We start from the raw sequence: 19,230 nt of genomic DNA, 5'->3' as shown, positions 1-19,230 counted from the left end.
AGAACTGAGACTTAGGCGTGCCATTCTGAAAAGCCCTTGTTCCTTGTCTCCCTTGCCTCCCCCGCCCCCCTCAGCTCTGCAGTAATTCCTCAGAGATTGTACAGTCTCTCCACTTTAAATATAAATATATAAATATAAATATATATGTATAAACTTCCCCCTGTGTCTTTCTCTCCTCCTCTCTTTTTTTAATTTTCTATAATAAAGTTTCCTATTGGATAAGGTCAGCTCCCTGATTTATGCCTGACTCCTATTGGAAGCTCACAGGGGCTGACATCACTTAGGAAAGCGAAGGGGGTAGGGCTGCCAGATCAGTTTGTCACCACCCAGGCTCCCTTGCCTTTGGCTGGGTGCAACTTCCATTTTAGGTGTTGGATCTGAGGGGGAAAAAAAAGAGAGAGGGAGAGAGAGAGAAAGAAGAGCAGGAAAGATCCTGAAAGGAGGAAGAGGTGGCGAAAAATCAACTGCCTTGCTGGATTTGTCTTTCTCAGCACCTTGGCGAAGCCTTGGGTTTCTTTCTTAAAGGACTGGTTTTTAGAACTCCACATTTGAGGTGTGTGGCTTTTAAAGAAAATGTATGTACTGACGGGAAAAGGAGGATAAGCAAGTCGAATTTTTGTCTTACGGTAACGGGAGGGAATTAAAAAACGGGAGAGAGAGAGTTATGTTGATGAGTAACTTTTAAGCAATTATTTTTCTTTCTACTTTCAATACTTTGGCGGGGTAGATTTTGGTATTTTATTATATTTAAAAAGGTGAAATATACAAGACCTGGAAACAAACTTCTAGGTCTCTCTAATACAGGAAGCTGAGTAGATCCAGAGGGGTAAGAGCAGGTTTGAAAATTTACATTTTGGTGTGTTCTTTGATTTTATGTTTTTTGTTTTGTTTTGTTTTGTTTTTTTCTGGATTAAGCTAACATATTTCTGTTTTCAGAGCCCAAAAGTTGGTTTTTTGGCATGTTGCATGTGGGTTGGGAAAGGAATTTGTCCGTGTCGGAACCCAGTTATGCAGATGGTTCTTCATATGTTTCAAACTTTTTTTTTCTTTGTCATTGGATTTGTGGAAGTGGAAAGTTGCAGGGAGCTTTGCAGCGTAAATGGTATTGTTTTTCCCCCAGAGAGTTTGAACGGCCCGTATCGGTTTCAGCCCTGCTGTTCCTGGGTGGATCCCTCTTACTTTTCCAGGTGCGGTGGGTGGGAACCTCATTCTCCTGCTAGATGTAGTCTCCCTGCTTTGGCTTATAAAAGAAAACATACGGAACAATGTTAACTGAATTGCCATCTCCTTCTTCCTTCTAAACTACCTTTCATAGCAAAGATTTGTGGAGGTGTTTGTTAAATCTGCAAATACGACAACGTTTGGTTTATGTGTTTAAAGGGATAAGGAAATTCTAATCATGCTTTTTATTTCACCTGAGTAAAGTGACTACACACCTGAAAATATTTTCAGCTTTCTGCACTCTGAAAGGGCCATGGCTGGAATAAAATTAGGTTTAGAAAAACCATTTATACAAAGTTTAGTGTTTAAAATACGTTTCAGAAAACACAAGGGAGATTTTTATTTTTAAACCAAACTGAAAGTTGTTTTTTGGAGTTTATAGCTTAGTTAATTTACCATGAAATCTTAAATCTCTTAGAGCTGAAGGCCTATGACTGTGCTTTCATATATTTAATCTTAAGATTTGTTTTGTTTTCGCAAATACATTCTTGCAAAAGTACTGATTCTAGATAATTATATAGCCAACTCATCACTAGCTGAAAAACTAGGGTATTCTCTTCTCTTTTTGAAAATGCGAATCAGGCTGAAAATTATAGATACTGTCCTAATTGTAACAAGATGGGCTTTAGTGTGTAAGCTGCTCATTAGCTTTAAACTGGTATGTATCTTTAATAATCTGATTTCGTTCCACCCCCCACCCCCCTGCCGCAAATTTTTTTTAAGACGAGACTTCCTTGAATTTCTTTTCTAGAATGAGGGTATTTCTTGAAAGATGATTTCATCCTTGTGAAGTTGTGGCTTCAGGAGGAAACAGAACTTTGTTCCTCCTTTGAATATAATCTAGGCAAAGGCTGCAGGAAATTTTTGATGTCTGGATCTCATAATTATAACAAGTACAGTCAAAAAGAAAGAAAAAAATACAATGTGTATAGTCTGTTTAGTATTTTCCAAATTTTCTTTCAAATGTTCTCTATGCCTTGACTCCAGCCTGGGGAGATTTCTTGGATCTTTAGAGTGTTGGTCATGTTGCTTCCAGAGTGTCTGTTTCCCACTCAACCTTTAGGGGGAGGGATGAGGGAATCTGAAGGAGGAGTACAAAGGCAGTTTGAAAATAGGTTCTGGATGACTGAGTGGTGGTGATTTGGGTTTAGCTTTAAATAGTGGGCTTTGTGTAGCCGAAGTGAGCATCCTGGTTAACCTAGTGTCCAGGACTATTTCCACGAACTGAGGCGCTGTTTTGACTGGTGTGTAGTACAGAGCCTTTGGGGTGATAAGATGGAAGATTTGTCTTTTACCTCACCTCCACTGGTTCTTTCAGGAATTATAAGGGATGCAGATAAGTAAATCTTTTATTTTAAAAAATTTTTTATTTTGCTCCTCGTCTTGGTTTTGGGGTAAAAAATGATGACAGGTAAGTATGAGCTGTTCAGATTTTTCTTTCCTTGTTTGCCTCCTATATACGGTTGGTTTCTTTGTTATGTGAGTAAGGTAGTGGTCTGTGTTCCAGATTGGGGGGCGGAAGGGGGGCGGTTCTCTTTTAGGTGGTTGGAGTTCTAGTACCTTTCTCAAGGTTCCAGCATGGATAGTCAGAGAAGCTTCAACATGTTCTCTGAGCTAGGGTAAAATTGAGACTATTTGGAGATATTAACAAAAAGAAAAGCACTAAGTAATTACAATCCAGCCTTAGGTTTATGAAGTAGTTGCTCTCTAGGGATGGATGAGATAGGATGGATGCAAATAGATCACTATCAATTGGAATAACAAAATGATTAGCTTTGTATAATTTATCTCCTTCTATTTTGGTACCCGTTAGTAACTGCCAAGGCCCTCATTCCCCCCTACCTCCCCACACCTTGTTTTTAGTGTATTCTAAGCATTTTGCATAAGCTATTAATTTCCCACCACCGTTTTTTTTGTTTTGTTTTGTTTTTTAAGGAATTTGACCCTCAGAGAAGCTGAGGTTTGGTGAAAATCTCACTGCCTGTAAATGGTTGAGGCCAGGATTAACCCTGCTCTGACTAACTACAAAGTCCATGGACTTAACCACTAATATACTGCCGTTCACCACAGAGAATGGAAACAACAGCTTGAACTAAAATGAGCCCTTGTTAGAGGCAGGAGTGTTTCATCTTGGCACGGGGGCAGTACTCAAATTTCCAACCCCCTCCAACTCCCCACTACCCCTGTTGGGATAATGTATGTAAAAGATCTATTTTCCATAGAGCTCGTGGGGAGCTGGATGTGCTAGAATGGATATTATTTTAATCTTTAGAACGAGAATCTTTCTATATCCATATGCCCACCATTGCTGTCCTAATTTCTTAAACTTCCTGCAATTGTGTCACACGTTGTTCAATTATCAGTAAAATTTCTTCTTCCAGAGAATTTTTAGGTATGTGGTTTGGAATGATAGGATATCATCAACTTGCAGAGATAGGCTTGTAGGAGGTAGTTCAGATATTCTTGTCTTTCCCTCTAGACTATGAGCAGCTTGGGTGTAGGTACTGTCTTATCTCTGTATCTTTTTAGCACCTGTCTTAGTGTCTGCTGCATACTGAAGTGCTCAGTAAGCCTTGGTTAAATAAGGCATTTGATGAGAATCAGTGAGGCACTGATTTGTGGGGAAGGTTTGAAAGGAAGCAAAACAACATAGATTAATCAAATTGCAATGTACTTTTGCAACTTTTACTGTAGTCTGTAGTTTCAACCTTTTATGCCTCTCCTCCCTTAATTTTTTTTTTTTTTTGTTTGAGACAGGGTCTTGTTCTGTCACCCAGGCTGGAGTGCAGTGGTGAAATCATGGCTCACTGCAGCCTCAAACTCCTGGGCTCAAATGGTGCTCCTATCTCAGTCTTCTGAGTAGCTAGGACTATGGGTGCACACCACTATACCTGGCTAAGTTTTGTATATTTTTGTGGAGATGGGGTCTCTCCATGTAGTCTAGGCTGGTCTCAAACACCTGGGCTCAAGCCAACCTCCTACCTCGGCCTCCCAAAGTGCTGTGATTATAGGTGTGCCCTACCACACCTGGCCCTCCCTTATATTTTTAAGCAAAGTTTCTGGAGATAATGGAGGATTTTAAATGTTAGCATTTCTTTAATCCTGTTCCTTTCTTGGCAAGTGGTACAAAGAATAGTATAAAAAGTAAGGATCTGGCCTGGTGCGGTGGCTCACGCCTGTGATCCCAGCATTTTGGGAGGTCCAGGTGGGTGGATCACTGGGCAACATAGTGAAGCCTCCTCTTTACAAAAAATACAAAAATTAGCTGGGCATGGTGGAGTGTGCCTGTAGTCCCAGCTACTGGGGAGGCTGAGGTGGGAGGACAGCTTGAGCCTGGGAGGTGGAGGTTGCAGCAAGCCGAGATCGTGCCACTGCCCTCCAGACTTAGGGGGACTTGCAGAGCCAGATCCTATCTCAAAAAAAAAAAGTATCCTAGTCAGTTCATTTCATAATGAACTTCAACAACTGAAAACCTTAAATGTAGCCATTTCCTAGGGGAGAATATATTAAGACATCAGCAGAAAAGTTTGCTTTCAGCCCTGTTTGGAGGTGAATGGTTTCTATGCTTGTTAATAAAAATATTAAGAGCTTGGGATGATAGTTTTGAACATCAGTGTTTCAAAGAAAGTATGTTTGAATATCAGTGTATTCTTTAAATCACTGCTTTAGCCACAAAACTTTAGATTTTGTTCATGTGTTGGGAAGCTTATGAGTTTAAGAACCGAAATTAGTTTTCTTGGGTTATTTAAAAGGTATTAACAAGGAACTTGCCTAAAGGAGTGAACTGTAGGTAATAAGGATGTGAATAACTACAAATATTCTTTCACGTTCTCTTCCCTCAAAGAAGGGTTAAATGCCACACAAAGCTGAAGTGGGAATTGCTCTGCCTAAACTATGCAGCTGCCTCCAAGGTTTCCAATAGAGCATTGATATAGCCTGGCAGGGGGATTGTAAGAAGGCAAGAACAACTGTTCTGGTTAGAACTAATGAGGGGGAAATTAGGGTATGGATTGACTTGTATTTAATTGTTTAATGTATTTTTTGGAAGTAATTTTTTCCCTAATTCTACTTGGAATTGCATGTTATTATTAAATATTAAGTACTGAGAATGGGGCCTGAATTTACCATTTTATTCAGGGATAGTGTTCCCTGTTTTTAGGGCCACTTCCTCTCCAGGGAGCCCTTCAGTTTGATTGGTGTGGTGTGGTCAATTTAGATCAGGCATATAGTGGGGGAATTATAAAGAGCCAAATAGTTTTCTTATCTTTTTTTTTTTTTTTTTTTTTTTTGAGATGGAGTCTTGCTTTGTTGCCCAGGGTGGAGTGCAGTGGCACGATCTTGGCTGACTGCAACCTCTACCTCCTGGATTCAAATGATTCTCCTGCCTCAGCCTCCCAAGTAGCTGGGACTACAGGCACACGCCACCACGCCCTGCTAATTTTTTGTATTTTTAGTAGAGATGGGTTTCACCGTAATTGCCAGGTTGGTCTTGAACTCTTGACCTCATGATCTGCCCACCTTGGCCTCCCAGAGTGCTGGGATTAGAGTCATGAGCCACTGTGCCCGGCCATAATTTTATCTTAAAGCCTTCCTTGCTGGTCAGCAATAGATAATTTGGTTATGACTTTCACAAAACATGTCCCATGATGTTTGATGTGATGTGATGTGATGTGATGACAAAAGCACTTTTCAACTTTTTATTTCAAACTTGCGGAAAGTTGCTTGCAGTAACTCCGGTATACCCTTCATTTGCCTAGGTATCATTTGTTAACATGTTGCCACAAATGCTTTATTCTATATTTTTTGGTCAATATGCTAACCAAAAAGGGAGTTTCCAATCTGAGACTTCCACAATATGGTGAGGCAAGGCAGCATAACATAATGATTAAGAGCATGGATGGGTAGCCAGACTGCCATGGAGGAACCATGTAACCTAGGGCAAATTGCTTAATCTCTCTTTGCCTTGGCCTCCTTGTCTGTAAAATGGGGATAATATCAACCATCTTACAGGATTGTTGTGACTCTAAAGTTGTTTAACGTATATAAAACTTACAGAGTAGTGCACAGCTCATAGTAATATCTTGTGTTTGCTATTAGAATGGATGCTTTAAAGAATTCAAATTTCGTTTGTCTGTTGAACTAATGCCCTTAAAGATCTTTTTTTTTTTTAATTTTTTTTTTTTTTTTTTTTTTTTTTTTGAGACGGAGTCTCACTGTGTCTCCCAGGCTGGAGTGCAGTAGTGTGATCTTTGCTCGCTGCAACCTCCGCCTCCCGGGTTCAAGTGATTCTCCTGTGTCAGCTTCCTGAGTAGCTGGGACTACAGGTGCCCGCCACCACCCCTGGCTGATTTTTGTATTTTTAGTGGGGGGGGGTTTCACCATATTGGCCAGGCTGGTCTCAAACTCCTGACCTCAAATGATCACCCACCTCGGACTCCCAAAGTGCTGGGATTACAGGTGTGAGCCACCATGCCCGGCCGAAGGTCTCTTAAAACCTGAGAATCTGTGGTAGATGTAGGTGCTTGCATTACAGAATATATGGGCTTCCTGAGTAAAAGCTAACTTTTAAATTTTTTAAATGGGAAAAAATTATTTTTAGTAGTAGGTAATAATTGGAGAGTTCTGTGGGTGAAGTTCAACAGTAGTATGAGAATGGATAACTTTAGTAAAGTGAAGTGTTAGTGGGAGGAGGATAAACAGAATAATTTGTGGACATCATTCTGTGTTTGCAACACTTATTTGTGGACATTTGTAAAACTGTGACATGAGTTCATAAATGCTTCCTGTGAGAAGTGTGCTTCTAAGAAAGGAGTCAGCTTTTATATGTGAAAAAGCCAAGCTGTGGTCTGTGGGAAATACACATGTGTTAGATGCAACCTTGCTTAGAAACTTGCAGGTTTATTCCAGTCTAGGAATTTTCCTTCTTTTTTCCTCCCTTTTCTTCATACTAAAGAACCCATGAAAGTAGTGTTCTAAATAGTACTTGGCCAATTTCTTTGAAGAATTTTTCTTTATTTTACATTTTTTTAAAAAAATGAGACAGAGGCTGGGCATGGTGGCTCACACCTGTAATCCCAGCACTTTGGGAAGCTGAGGCAGGCGGATCACTTGAGGTCAGGGGTTTGAGACCAGCCTGGCCAACATAGTGAAACCCCGTCTGTACTAAAGATACAAAAAAAAAAAAAAGTTAGCTGGGCATGGTGGCACATGCCTGTAATCCCAGTTACTCGGGAGGCTGAGGCAGGAGAATCGCTTGAATCCGGGAGGCAGAGGTTGCAATGAGCCGATATCATGTCATTGCACCCCAGCCTGGGTGACAGGGCGAGACTCTGTCTCAAAAAAAAAAAAAGAAAGAGTCTTGGTATGTTGTCCTGTCTCCAACTCCTGGGCTTAAGTGATCCTCCCACTTCAGCCCCTGGAGTAGCTAGGACTACAGGCACACACCACCTTGCCTGGCTATTTAAGCTAATTTCTGTTGGCACCCCGTAGCCTCCCACACTCAGTTCCCCACATTTATTTTACCTACAATTTCTTCTACCAATTCTCCTGTATTTTCTCCTTTTCTTTTGCTTTCCTATTCTCTGTGGTGTCTTCCTTTGTCTCTCTTTGCCTCCTCTTGCCTCCCTTATCTTTTTTTTTTTCTTTTAGGTTGGGTTTCCTTTTTTTCCCCTTAGGTTTTCCCTTAGGTCTTCATGGGCATTGCTTTGCCTCACTCACAGTTAATATAAAGAAGTATTTCTGGCCGGGCGCGGTGGCTCACGCCTGTAATCCCAGCACTTTGGGAGGCCGAGGCAGGTGGATCACGAGGTCAGGAGATCGAGACCATCCTGGCTAACACAGTGAAACCCCGTCTCTACTAAAGAATACAAAAAATTAGCCGGGCGTAGTGGCGAGCACCTATAGTCCCAGCTACTCTGGAGGCTGAGGCAGGAGAACGGCGTGAACCCGGGAGGCGGAGCTTGCAGTGAGCGGAGATTGTGCCACTGCACTCCAGCCTGGGCAACAGAGCAAGACTCCGTCTCAAAAAAAAAAAAAAAAGAAGTATTTCTGATTTTTACTCTAGAATAAACTGTACCCGTGTGCTAAAGGTACAACTGTTAGGATACCACTTCATTTCAGTTAGATCTAGTTTAGGAATCAATTGTAATCCAAGAAGACTGGTCTCTTCTAGTTCAGATTGGTTTTATCTTTGATTTTTAGATTTCATCCACATTTCTTGATTAATTACTCATTTTGGTTTAGTTGACAGTTGAGCAAAAAAAATTTACTTTCTCCAGAGTAAATTATCTGTTTTATTTGTGCTTTCTATGTTGTTCTATATTGTAGTGCAGTAGCACATTAGGAGGTATCTTTATGGACTGAAAAGATTTTTGTTACATGGTCGGGCACAGTGGCTCACACCTGTAATCCTAGCACTTTGGGAGGCCGAGGCAGGCGGGTCATGAGGTCAAGAGATTGAGACCATCCTGGCCAACATGGTGAAACCCTGTCTCTACTAAAATTTCAAAAATTAGCTGGGTGTGGTGGCGCGTGCCTGTAGTCCCTGCTCCTTGGGAGGCTGAGGCAGGAGAATCACTTGAAGCTGGGAGGCAGAGGCTGCAATGAGCTGAAATCGCGCCACCGCACTCCAGCCTGGTGAGAGAGTGAGACTCTGTCTCAAAAAAAGAAAAAAAAAAGAGAGAAAAGATTTTTGTTCTAAGAAGCTCATATTTTAAGAAACTAAAATGTATTCTCATGGTTGAGGACATAAGACGTTGTTATAGAAACTAGGTCAACTTCTCAATACCTTTATCAAAGCACCTGCAGTTCCCATTTCATTGCAAGTGAAGTAAATCTCATTGAAATAAAGTAGCTGGTGTATATTCAGTACACTTTTAAAATAGCCTATTTTAAAAGAGAAATTGGTGCCAATCTGATTTCTTTCCTGCTTTGTTGGAATGGGGCAAGTTCTGTAACCTCTTTGCTGTTCTGCTCTCCATTGACTACTTTGTTAACTGGAGCACAGTTGGCCTCTTGGATGTCTACCCTGCTGAAGGTCAGCCAAATAGGCAGGTAAGGCTACCTAAGCCTCTTCGTAGGCCTAACTAAGATCACAGTTGGGAAAAAAAAAAGTATAGAAAAAGAAAACAAAGTTGGTTTATTTTTTCTAAAATTTAACTTTTTGTATTCATTGAAGAAGGAAGTAAAACATCTCCATTCAAAAGAAATTCGAGAGTCTGTTGTATGCCATACACTGAAGTACAACAACAAACAAAATAGACCTACTGTTTGTTCTCAAAGAGCTTACATTCTAGTTGTGAGAGACAAATAATAAGTAAATATGTAGTATGTGAGAGTGTGATAATATTATTGAGAAAAAAGTAAAGTAGAATGAGTAGTATGGAGGATAAGAAGTCCCAGGGTGGGAGTGAGGTTATTTTATATAGAGTGGTCAGGGAGGGTCTCATGTGACAGAGACCAAGAGAAATGAAGGATGGAGTCATGTAGGTATGAGGAGTAGGAAGTGCAAAGGCCCTGAGGCTGGTTATTGCCAGTGAACAAAAGAGATTGAGAGGAGGGAAGGAGACGTAAGAGACCTGTCCAGAGAGGTCCACTGGGAATGTATTTTGGGGGAAGGGGAATAATGTAGGGTCTTGTTGTGTATTATATTGTACCAAAAAAAATTATCTCCACTTCAAACCCCAGAGGCAATGGCTGTTACCGAATTTTTGTGTCTTTCTTGTAGCACCTGACCCAACCTCCATATTTCTCCCATTGTGGAATCTCCATGAAAATATAGTTAGCAGATAATTTGCATAGTAGCCGATTTTGCATAGGTTAATTACCCTTCTCTTAGAGAATGATAATAATAAGGCAGCTACTTAGAATAAGCTTATTTGTTTTCGGGAAGTGAGATCAAAATTTTTCTTTTTTTTTTTTTTTTTTGATACAAGGTCTGTCTCTACAGTGTCACAATCTCAGCTCAGTGCAGCCTCTGCCTCCCACGCTCAAGCCATCCTCCCACCTCAGCCTCCTGAGTAGCTGGGACTGTAGGCATGCACTACTACACCCAGCTAATTTTTTTTTTTTTCTTGTAGAGGTGGGGTTTTGCCATGTTGCCCAGGCTGGTCTCAAACTTCTGAGCTCAAGCTCAGATCTGCCTGCCTCAGCCTCCCAAAGTGCTGGGATTACAGGTGTGAGCCACTGTGCCCGGCCCCTAAATTTTTCCTTCCCAGAGAAATGCTGTATATTTCTCCATCATCTTATCTACCTAGTCGTTTTCTATGAGCAGGAGTGACAGCCTAGACCTGTACAGTTTCCTTTTGAGCACAACATTTATTGGTTTGGTTTATGTGCTTTTGACTAAATAGGCTTGCCCCACTTGTCTGCTGCTTCTCCTTTTGCTCATTTGACCAAAAAGCTCCTGCTTCCCCATGCCTTGATTGTTGAGAATTCATGGCTTTGAGGACCCCTTTATAGGTCACCATATCCATATTTCTGTCTTGCACATCAGGAGAGATGATTATCCCTGATGACTAACTGATGTCTCCACTTTCCCTTTCCATATGTTTGTTTAGGCCTTAGAGGTTATTAAAGCACATCCTGAGCCACTTTACCTAGTTGACTTTGATGGAGTTGAGGAAGAAGCACCAACTATTTAGTGATTTGATGTTCTATGGCAACCCCATATAGGAAAGTAAAAGGATATCTGATTGAGTACCTATGTTTTGAATCACCCACTGTTACTTTCCCTCTTAAGAATTCTGGTTTAGTTGGTCTGCCCCTCAGAGTCTCTGTCTCCTTCTCTTTCTTTGTCTCTCTCTGTCTCCTCTGTCTCTCTCCCTCTCCCTGTCCCTCTTACTTTCTCTTTTGTCTCTCTCTCTGTCTCTCACTCACCCCTCTTCTCCTCTCTCTTTGGAGTTTTTAGCTCTGACTCTTGACCTGGTTACCCTCTGTTCTTCCCTTTAATTATGCTTACCTCGTTGTCATCTGGTTACTTAATATCAGGGATGACCTCAACCAATAAACTTTTTTTCTTCCCATCTCCTCCTTTGGTCAGGTAACTGTATCATCTTGCATGGGAAATAATCCAGGCAATCAGAGATTACCCAAAATTTTGAAATTGTTTTAAACAACTGGTTAATATGTATTACATCATCATATATAGCTGGTGCCAGATGTTTGTGGTTGTCTTGAGAGTTGAGACAGAGCTTTGCTCTGTCATCCAGGCTGGAGTGCACTGGCATGATCATGACTTACTACAGCCTCAACTTCCCAGGCTCAAATGATCCTCCCATCTCAGCCTCCATCACACCTGGCTAATTTTTGTATTTTTTTTTTTTTTTTTTTTTTTTTTTTTTTTGAGACAGAGTCTCGCTCTGTCCCCCAGGCTGGAGTGCTGTGGCACGATCTCGGCTCACTGCAAGCTCCGTCTCCTGGGTTCAGGCCATTCTCCTGCCTCAGCCTCCCGAGTAGCTGGGACTATAGGCGCCCGCCACCGCACCCGGCTAATTTTTTGTATTTTTAGTAGAGACGGGGTTTCACCGTGGTCTCGATCTCCTGACCTTGTGATCCGCCCGCCTCGGCCTCCCAAAGTGCTGGGATTACAGGCGTGAGCCACCGCGCCCGGCCATTTTTGTATTTTTTGTAGAGACATGGTCTCTATATGTTGCCCAGGCTGGTTTTGAACTCCTGGATTCAAGTGATCCTCCTCACTTCGCCTCCCAAAGTGCAGTAATTACTTACAGGCATGAGTCACTGTGACCAGCCTGAGAGTATGTTTTTTTGTTTGTTTGTTTTGTTTGTTTTTTTTTTGAGATGGAGTTAAGCTCTTGTTGCCCAGGCTGGAGTGCAACGGCACTGCAACCTCTGCCTCTTGGGTTCAAATGATTCTCCTGTCTCAGCCTCCTGAGTAGCTGGGATTACAAGCACGTGCCACCACGCCTGGCTATGTCTTTTTTTTTTTTTTTTTTTTTGAGATGGAGTCTTGCTCTGTCCCCCTGGCTGGAGTGCAGTGGTGTGATCTCGGCTCACTGCAAGCTCCGCCTCCTGGGATCATGCCATTCTCCTGCCTCAGCCTCCTGAGTAGCTGGGACTACAGGCGCCCGCCACCACGACCGGCTAGTTTTTTTGTATTTTTAGTAGAGACGGGGTTTCACCGTGTTAGCCAGGATGGTCTCGATCTCCTGACCTTGTGATCCGCCCGCCTCGGCCTCCCAAAGTGCTGGGATTACAGGCGTGAGCCACCGCGCCCGGCTTTTTTTTTTTTTTTTTTTTTTTAATTAAAAAAATTTTTTTGGCCAGGTGCAGTGGCTTACATTTGTAATCCCAGCACTTTGGGAGGCTGAGGTGGGCGGATTGCTTGAGGTCAGGAGTTAGAGACCAGCCTGGCCAACATAGCAAAACCTCGTCTCTACTAAAAACAATATAAAAATTAGCCAGGCGTGGTGGTGCGTACTTGTAGTTCCATCTACTCAGGAGGCCAAGGCAGGAAAATGGTTTGAACCCTGGAGGCCGGGGTTGCATTGAGATTGCACCATTGCATTCCAGCCTGAGCGACAGAGTGAGACTCCGTCTCAAAAAAAAAACAAAAAAAAAAAAACAAAAGAAAACAAAACTTTTTTTGGCTTTGTTTTTTGTTTTAAATGTACCTTTATTGTTTGACTTTGGGATCTGGGAGAGAGTATGTCTTTTAATGCCATTCTTGTTTCCTGAGTCTTCAGTGACACATGTTTACCTGTAGGAATGTTTCACTTTTTAGTTCTTTTAAAGACCTTTTGTTACTCGCTTGCTCTTACTCAAACCAGAAGTTAAAGTGGCTTGCATAAGTGTCAGAGGTAACCACTTGAATCCAGAGTTTCTGGTTCTTTCTCTTTTGTCAAGTGGTTTAGAATTATCTAGGATCTTTAATGGTAGATTTAAGACTTTGGAGTTCTTTTGGGATAGAATGTGGAAACCAGCCTTTGAAAATTTGGCATAGCTCTCTGTTCCCTGAAGGCCATCTAAGATGTTTTAAACTTTTTTTTTTTTTTTTTTTTTTTTTTTTTGAGATGGAGTCTTGCTCTGTCGCCCAGGCTGGAGTGCAGTGGCCGGATCTCGGCTCACTGCAAGCTCCGCCTCCTGGGCTCACGCCATTCTCCTGCCTCAGCCTCCTGAGTAGCTGGGACTACAGGCGCCCGCCACCTCGCCCGGCTAGTTTTTTGTATTTTTTAGTAGAGATGGGGTTTCACCGTGTTAGCCAGGATGGTCTCGATCTCCTGACCTCGTGATCCACCCATCTCGGCCTCCCAAAGTGCTGGGATTACAGGCTTGAGCCACCGCGCCCGGCCCAGATGTTTTAAACTTAATTGGGTTCTCCAATCTGCAGTGTACAGAGGGATATCCTACATTGTAGCAACTCAGGATTCCAGAGAAGATGGTGCTGGCAAGTTAGACAGTTCTTCCTTCTAGGTTCTGAGTCTGCAGTACAGGAGTTAGGACTGTGCCATTGCAGCCATCCTTATATTTAGATTCATGCTTTCAAAGAGCCTCTAATCTAGACTGAATAATGATCTGAGCTCTCTGGTGAGCAGTAAAACTGGCCCAAATAATGTATTTTATAACCAGTGCCCTTTTAGCAAGAAGGTCAGTGAGTTGTTAGGGATAGGCCACTACAGTGGTTCACAACAGGCGTTAAGAGTCTATGAGGGTTTTTTTTTATATTTATTTATTTATTTTTTAGACGGAGTCTTACTCTGTTGCTCAGGCTGGAGTGCAGTGGCAGGATCTTGGCTCACTACAACCTCTGCCTCCCAGGTTCAAGTGATTCTCGTGCCTCAGCCTCCTGAGTAGCTGGAATTACAGGCGTGTGCCACCATACCTGTCTAATTTTTGTATTTTTAGTAGAGGTGGGGTTTTGCCATGTTGGCCAGGCTGGTCTCGAACTCCTGACCTCAGGTGATCTGCCTGCCTCAGCCTCCCAAAGTGCTGGGATTACAGGTGTGAGCCACACCGCGCCCAGCCTATGAGGGTTTTTTTTTTTTTTTTTTTTTAAAACATGAATTCCCAGACTTCCCTGTAGAAACTGACGTAGAGGGGGGATTTAATTTTTTTCAAAAAACTCCCTAGGTGATTCTGATCATTCACGATTCAGGATCACAAAACCTGAATGTTTGAATTAAGCTATATGTATATGTTATTTCTCAGGTGGATGGTTATTTAGTTAGGGTGAGAAGTAGAGCCAGGCATGGTGGCCTGTGCCTTTCATCCCAGCTACTTAGGAAGCTAAAGAGGGAGGATCACTTGAGTCCAGGAGTTGACACCAGCTTAGGCAATATAGGGCGACCCCGTCTCAAAAAAAAAAGAAAAAAGTATAGAACATGGTTTATTGTAGTAGACATGACGAGAAAGTCGTTAATTTGAAGTGAAGTGATTTACCTCTGTGTCCTGTGTTGTTTTGGAATTAAAGATGTTACCTCTTGATTTGGGGGTTATGCTAACACTTAGCATGGTATGGAGGACTGGCCTGTTGGGAGGAAGAGAAACCTTTAGACTGTATCTGTGGTTTTAAATTGTGGAACAAATTCAGGAGAGGATGTTAGCATTGAAACTTAGCTGGACAATTTGTTTAAAACTGGACAGGAAGGGCCAATGTTACTTCCTGTCTGAAAAGGAAGTGCTGGCTTCCTTCCCTTCCTCCTTGGTTAACTCTGGCCAACTTGGAATATGGGTGGGGGAGGGGCTGGTCATGTTAGTAATCGTGTTACCACTAATGTTTGTGTATAGCCGCTTAAGGTTTACTCTTTTCCTCACTCGAAACACATAGATGGGTGCTGGGTGTACCCCTGTCTCCTTGTTCTTATATGGGAGCCCCGTACTAGGTTTGGATTTAGTCTGGGAAGCCTAATCTCTCCGATGTTACTTTTACATTCAACCTTATATACACCTCCCTTGTATTTTCTGACATTTGAAAATAGACCAAGGAGTTGGAGGGAAGAAACTGAAACTCATTTGACACAGAGCGGGGTAAGTTGTGGAAAGGAGAACATAATTGGGCAGAGGGGAGTGGATGACAGAGGTTTCTTATTTTTGAATTGAGCCAAGAAAGCATTCCTTTAAGTGGGGCCAGTTGGCACTCCTACTGCTATTTTAGTCCAGGCTTCTCCTTCCTACTGACCAGTCAATTGTATTAAGTGTTTGATGTGAGTTTGAACTGAGGTCTCAGGAGGGGAGGGAGCGAGCGAGGGAGGGTGGTGGTGGAAACAGCTGGTGCCTTCATCAAGCTATCTCAATTACTCTTCTTTTCAGAGTGTTTGGGGGTGGGGGTTGGTGGCACAGGAATTGGATGCGTGTTAGCAGAGTCTCAGCAACTCTTATGTAGTGGGTTTGAATTCTCAGGCACTCTTAATGCTATGTGGGATGTTGGCTAGTTGGAATGTAGCTAAACCTTTCCCAGTCACATTCTTTCTTCTGCCTCCCCTCCCTGTAATTCTTTCAGTGTTGGGCCTGCTTTGGAGAGAGAGGGGTGTGGGAAGTTAGACAACAAAACAGATTCATCCTTCCTACCCGCTGAGTATTCAGCTTACGTCTTGGGCCCTCCAGAGGCTTTCTTCGCATCCATTCATTATTCCTTTAGTTGGGGTTTCTAAATATGTCTGCAAAGAGCCTAAATACAATTAGAACTGGGACCTCTGGTGAAGTTAAGTTGAATTGTAATTGGTTGGCTATACTTGTCTTCTTCCCTCCCTCACACCCCAGGATTACTATATTTCTGAGTCAGCACTCCTTTTCTGTCTCACCTGCTCAATTTGATGCAGAGAACTTGCCAAGCATCCTTTTGGATTAGCAGCATTGATGTGGGTGTGTTCAGTTCTCTGCCTGGGTGTGTCTTTTACAACTTTTTTTTTGGTATCTCAGAAAACTCTCCTCTACTAAAAGCTACTATTTTTATCTGCTTTAGTATATCTACTTCACACTGTGGTACTTAATTAAGTCTGATTATTTGGCCTGGGCTATGCATGAGGAAGAATTGGGTAAGAATATTAACTGTCATAACTAATTGTTCAGTATTCTTGAGAGATAAAGGGAGTTAGTCTGATTCCATGCCAAGTAAGAGATTGTTAACTTTTTTGTGTGTATGCTTCAGTGATAGAGTTTGTAATGGCTGGGCTCTGCTGCTGAAGTTCCATAGTGTTGCTCAATATTCTTTTCTATCCCACCCTAGAATGGCTATTGTGTATATTACTGCCCTACCCTTGCCACCTGGTCATACCAGATCCAGATAAGGACTAAATCCTTTTTTTTTTTTTGGTCACCCAGGCTGGAGTGTAGTGGCATGAACTCAGCTCACTGCAACCTCTGCCTCCTAGGCTCAAGTGATTCCCCTGCCTTAGCCACCTGAAGTAGCTGGGATTACAGGTGTGCACCACCATGCCCAGCTAATTTTTTAATTTTTAGTAGAGATGGGGTTTCACTATGTTGGCCAGCCTGGTCTTGAACTCCTGACCTCCAGTGGTTTGCCTGCCTCAGCCTCCCAAAGTGCTGGGATTACGACAGGCTTGAGCCACCGTGCCTGGCCAAGGACTAAATCCTTCTAAGTTGTCTGTTTTAGACTTAGTTCTTTTGTATCATGTGCTGCTTTAGACGAGGGTTCGGCCCAGACTAATTCTAGCAGATCTAAGAAGATGAAAGAAATATAAGAAAAATAAAGGAAGAAGAAAAGATGAGAAGTGATAGCATACTACTAGTTAGTTCCTGGTATGTCCCTCTGGTTGGAGGACTCTGCTGAGCATCGTGCTATTTTTATGCAAAGGGAATTGAGCCCTTTGGGCAGAGGGTGTTGCTTCTTTGGATTTCAAGAATCTCTAGCTTTTTTTTTTTTTTTTTTTTTGTGAGACGGAGTCTCTCTCTGTCGCCCAGGCTGGAATGCAGTGGCGCGATCTCGGCTCACTGCAAGCTCTGCCTCCCGGGTTCACGCCATTCTTCTGCCTCAGCCTCCCGAGTAGCTGGGACTACAGGCGCCCACCGCCACGCCCGGCTAATTTTTTGCATTTTTAGTAGAGACGAGGTTTCACTGTGTTAGCCAGGATGGTCTCGATCTCCTGACCTCGTGATCCACCCATCTCGGCCTCCCAAAGTGCTGGGATTACAGGCGTGAGCCACCGCGCCCGGCCAAGAATCTCTAGCTTATAGAGCTTAACCTCTGTCTTCGTTTTTGCTTCTGTGACTTAGGGCTAATTTCCAATGGGTTGTACAAGATAATAGAAAAGTCTATCATTTATCTAATTCTTGGAGTTAGTGGAGGACCCTTATTAGGAGAGGAGGCTTTCTTTTCTGACTAGGCTCCAAATTTACAGCCCCTGACCCACTTCAGGGGGTTGTGAGCAGGAAAAGCTGATGTTGCTGTCTTAACCTCTTTGCTGCCAGTATTTGGCTTCTGTGCAATTCCTAGTGGTTGTCCTCTCATTCTCTAGGGAAATGGGGAACTTTGCTCCCAGCACCTGATTAAACTGCCTCTTTGTAGGGTGGAGTCCGCTGCCTTTGTTTGTTCTCTGTGGAGCCTGTCTTAGTAATCAACTCTATGCTTGTAGGGAAAAAGTTTGAAAGGCTGAAAACAGAGGTGGATGATAGGGAAGGTGAAGTTCCTAAAGTAGTTCTCCAAATGGGAATATTCCATTCACTGAATCCAGGTTGGTAATCAAATTGCCATAATGAGATGTGTCACATGTAACTGAGCTGAATTAACAGCAGCAGTAGCTTTAAAATCCCTAATGCAGTGCCTCCAAAGTGAAGAAACTTGCCAAGTAGGAATCTTAAAAATTCCCTCCCCCCTCCAAACTCTTAGATCCACACACAGTATCTTTCTGCTGATTCTTGAAGGCCTGAGCTTTGTCCTACGTAGTGTTGGCTTGGGGCAGAGAGGAGGGTTGTTTTCCCTGAACATGATAAGGGGCTGAGCAGGGCAAAGTGGGGGCTCTGGCCCGTGATTGGTAGACAGGATGCCCTGGAATGCGGTTGGCCTGAAGCCCAGAATCCAGCACTTTGTATTTGTTTGTTTCTGGGAGACTGTGGTCTGGTGCTACTGTGACAGGAAGTGAGAAAGCTGGGAGTGGGGGAACAGAGAGGGTCGATGTCTTTGTGGTTCTCCTGTGAAATCTCTTTGTCCCTGGAGAGCAGCTCTGCTGCAGAGCTCTGCCGAGAAGAGAGCAGCCTTTGTGTGTCTAATGGGTCTCCGAGCATCTAGCTACTCCGAGGGATTAGGGAGTGTGAATTCTGACTGTGGCCTTTTGCGTTTTAGCACTTGAGTTATATAAATGGCCTCGATCTCTTAGCACTGGGAAGCTTACTGAGTTTTGTGTGTGCTGCTATTTTTTGTGGATCTCTAAGATTTAATTAAGAAAGGAATTCTAGAAGGAAATAGACGTTAAGGAATGTTCATTTGCTGTGTATATTGCAGGTACCTTGTTGGGCTTAAAAGGGACAGAAAGAAACAGGTAATGCTGAGGTCCTTTACATTTTAGGTCTCATCCTTCCAATTGGCACCCTACTACATACAGATCAGGAGAAACCTACCTACTTAGTATTAAGAGTTACTAGCAATTCCCTAATGTTTGAACATGACTAGACAATGGTTGGTAGTTTCCTAGGATTTTTCTTCCCTATGTCTAGACTGAAATAGCACCTGCAATACCCTCTCTCTTCCTTCCCTCTTTTCTCCCTTGTTTTGTGTTTTCCCTGCCTTCCATTCCAGCTGTGAAACAGGCATCTTTTCTCACTTTGTGGATTGGGTGGCTGAGTCCTTAACTTTGAGCCAAGCTGGCTGGTTCCTGAGCACACACACAAACCCGCCTTTGATTGTCCAGGAGGACAGCTGCCCTAGAGGCAGATTGCTAACATACCACTAGAACAATCCTTCTTCTCTGTTCTTATGCTGGCTAGCACAATCTTTACTGCCTCTAGTTCCTTCTGTTTCCCACCCCAGCTCTGATCTTTGCTCTTGGCTTAGTGAGATGTCACATTAAAAATGAGAGTAGGGATATTTGTGATTGGATT

At 42.8% G+C, this 19,230-nt stretch overlaps 4 protein-coding genes across 12 annotated transcripts in view; 1 reads left to right on the top strand and 3 right to left on the bottom strand.

Annotated features, from left to right (window-relative positions):
- MED19 (mediator complex subunit 19) overlaps positions 1-19,230 on the bottom strand; it is a 751,866-nt gene that overhangs the window by 59,910 nt on the left and 672,726 nt on the right. The gene's annotated exons all lie outside the window — the stretch shown is intronic.
- Positions 1-19,230, bottom strand: part of UBE2L6 (ubiquitin conjugating enzyme E2 L6) — a 622,645-nt gene that overhangs the window by 223,209 nt on the left and 380,206 nt on the right. The gene's annotated exons all lie outside the window — the stretch shown is intronic.
- Positions 1-19,230, top strand: part of CTNND1 (catenin delta 1) — a 71,149-nt gene that overhangs the window by 11,707 nt on the left and 40,212 nt on the right. For 2 of the 9 annotated variants that reach the window (XM_050758503.1, XM_050758502.1), the window contains exon 1: positions 296-553. The exons of 4 other annotated variants lie outside the window; for them this stretch is intronic. The gene's annotated coding sequence lies outside the window, so the exon portion shown is untranslated. Of the gene's footprint in view, positions 1-295; positions 554-19,230 lie in introns of those variants that run through there. 3 more of the 9 variants (XM_050758505.1, XM_050758504.1, XM_050758507.1) reach the window with 2 other exon arrangements.
- The window catches only part of TIMM10 (translocase of inner mitochondrial membrane 10), a 301,193-nt gene that overhangs the window by 244,192 nt on the left and 37,771 nt on the right, over positions 1-19,230 (bottom strand). The gene's annotated exons all lie outside the window — the stretch shown is intronic.

Source organism: Macaca thibetana, chromosome 14 (genome assembly GCF_024542745.1).
Source record: "Macaca thibetana thibetana isolate TM-01 chromosome 14, ASM2454274v1, whole genome shotgun sequence".
Taxonomy (NCBI): Eukaryota; Metazoa; Chordata; class Mammalia; order Primates; family Cercopithecidae; genus Macaca; species Macaca thibetana.
Note: the sequence above shows the minus strand (reverse complement) of the source record. Positions and strands in the feature narration are given on the sequence as shown.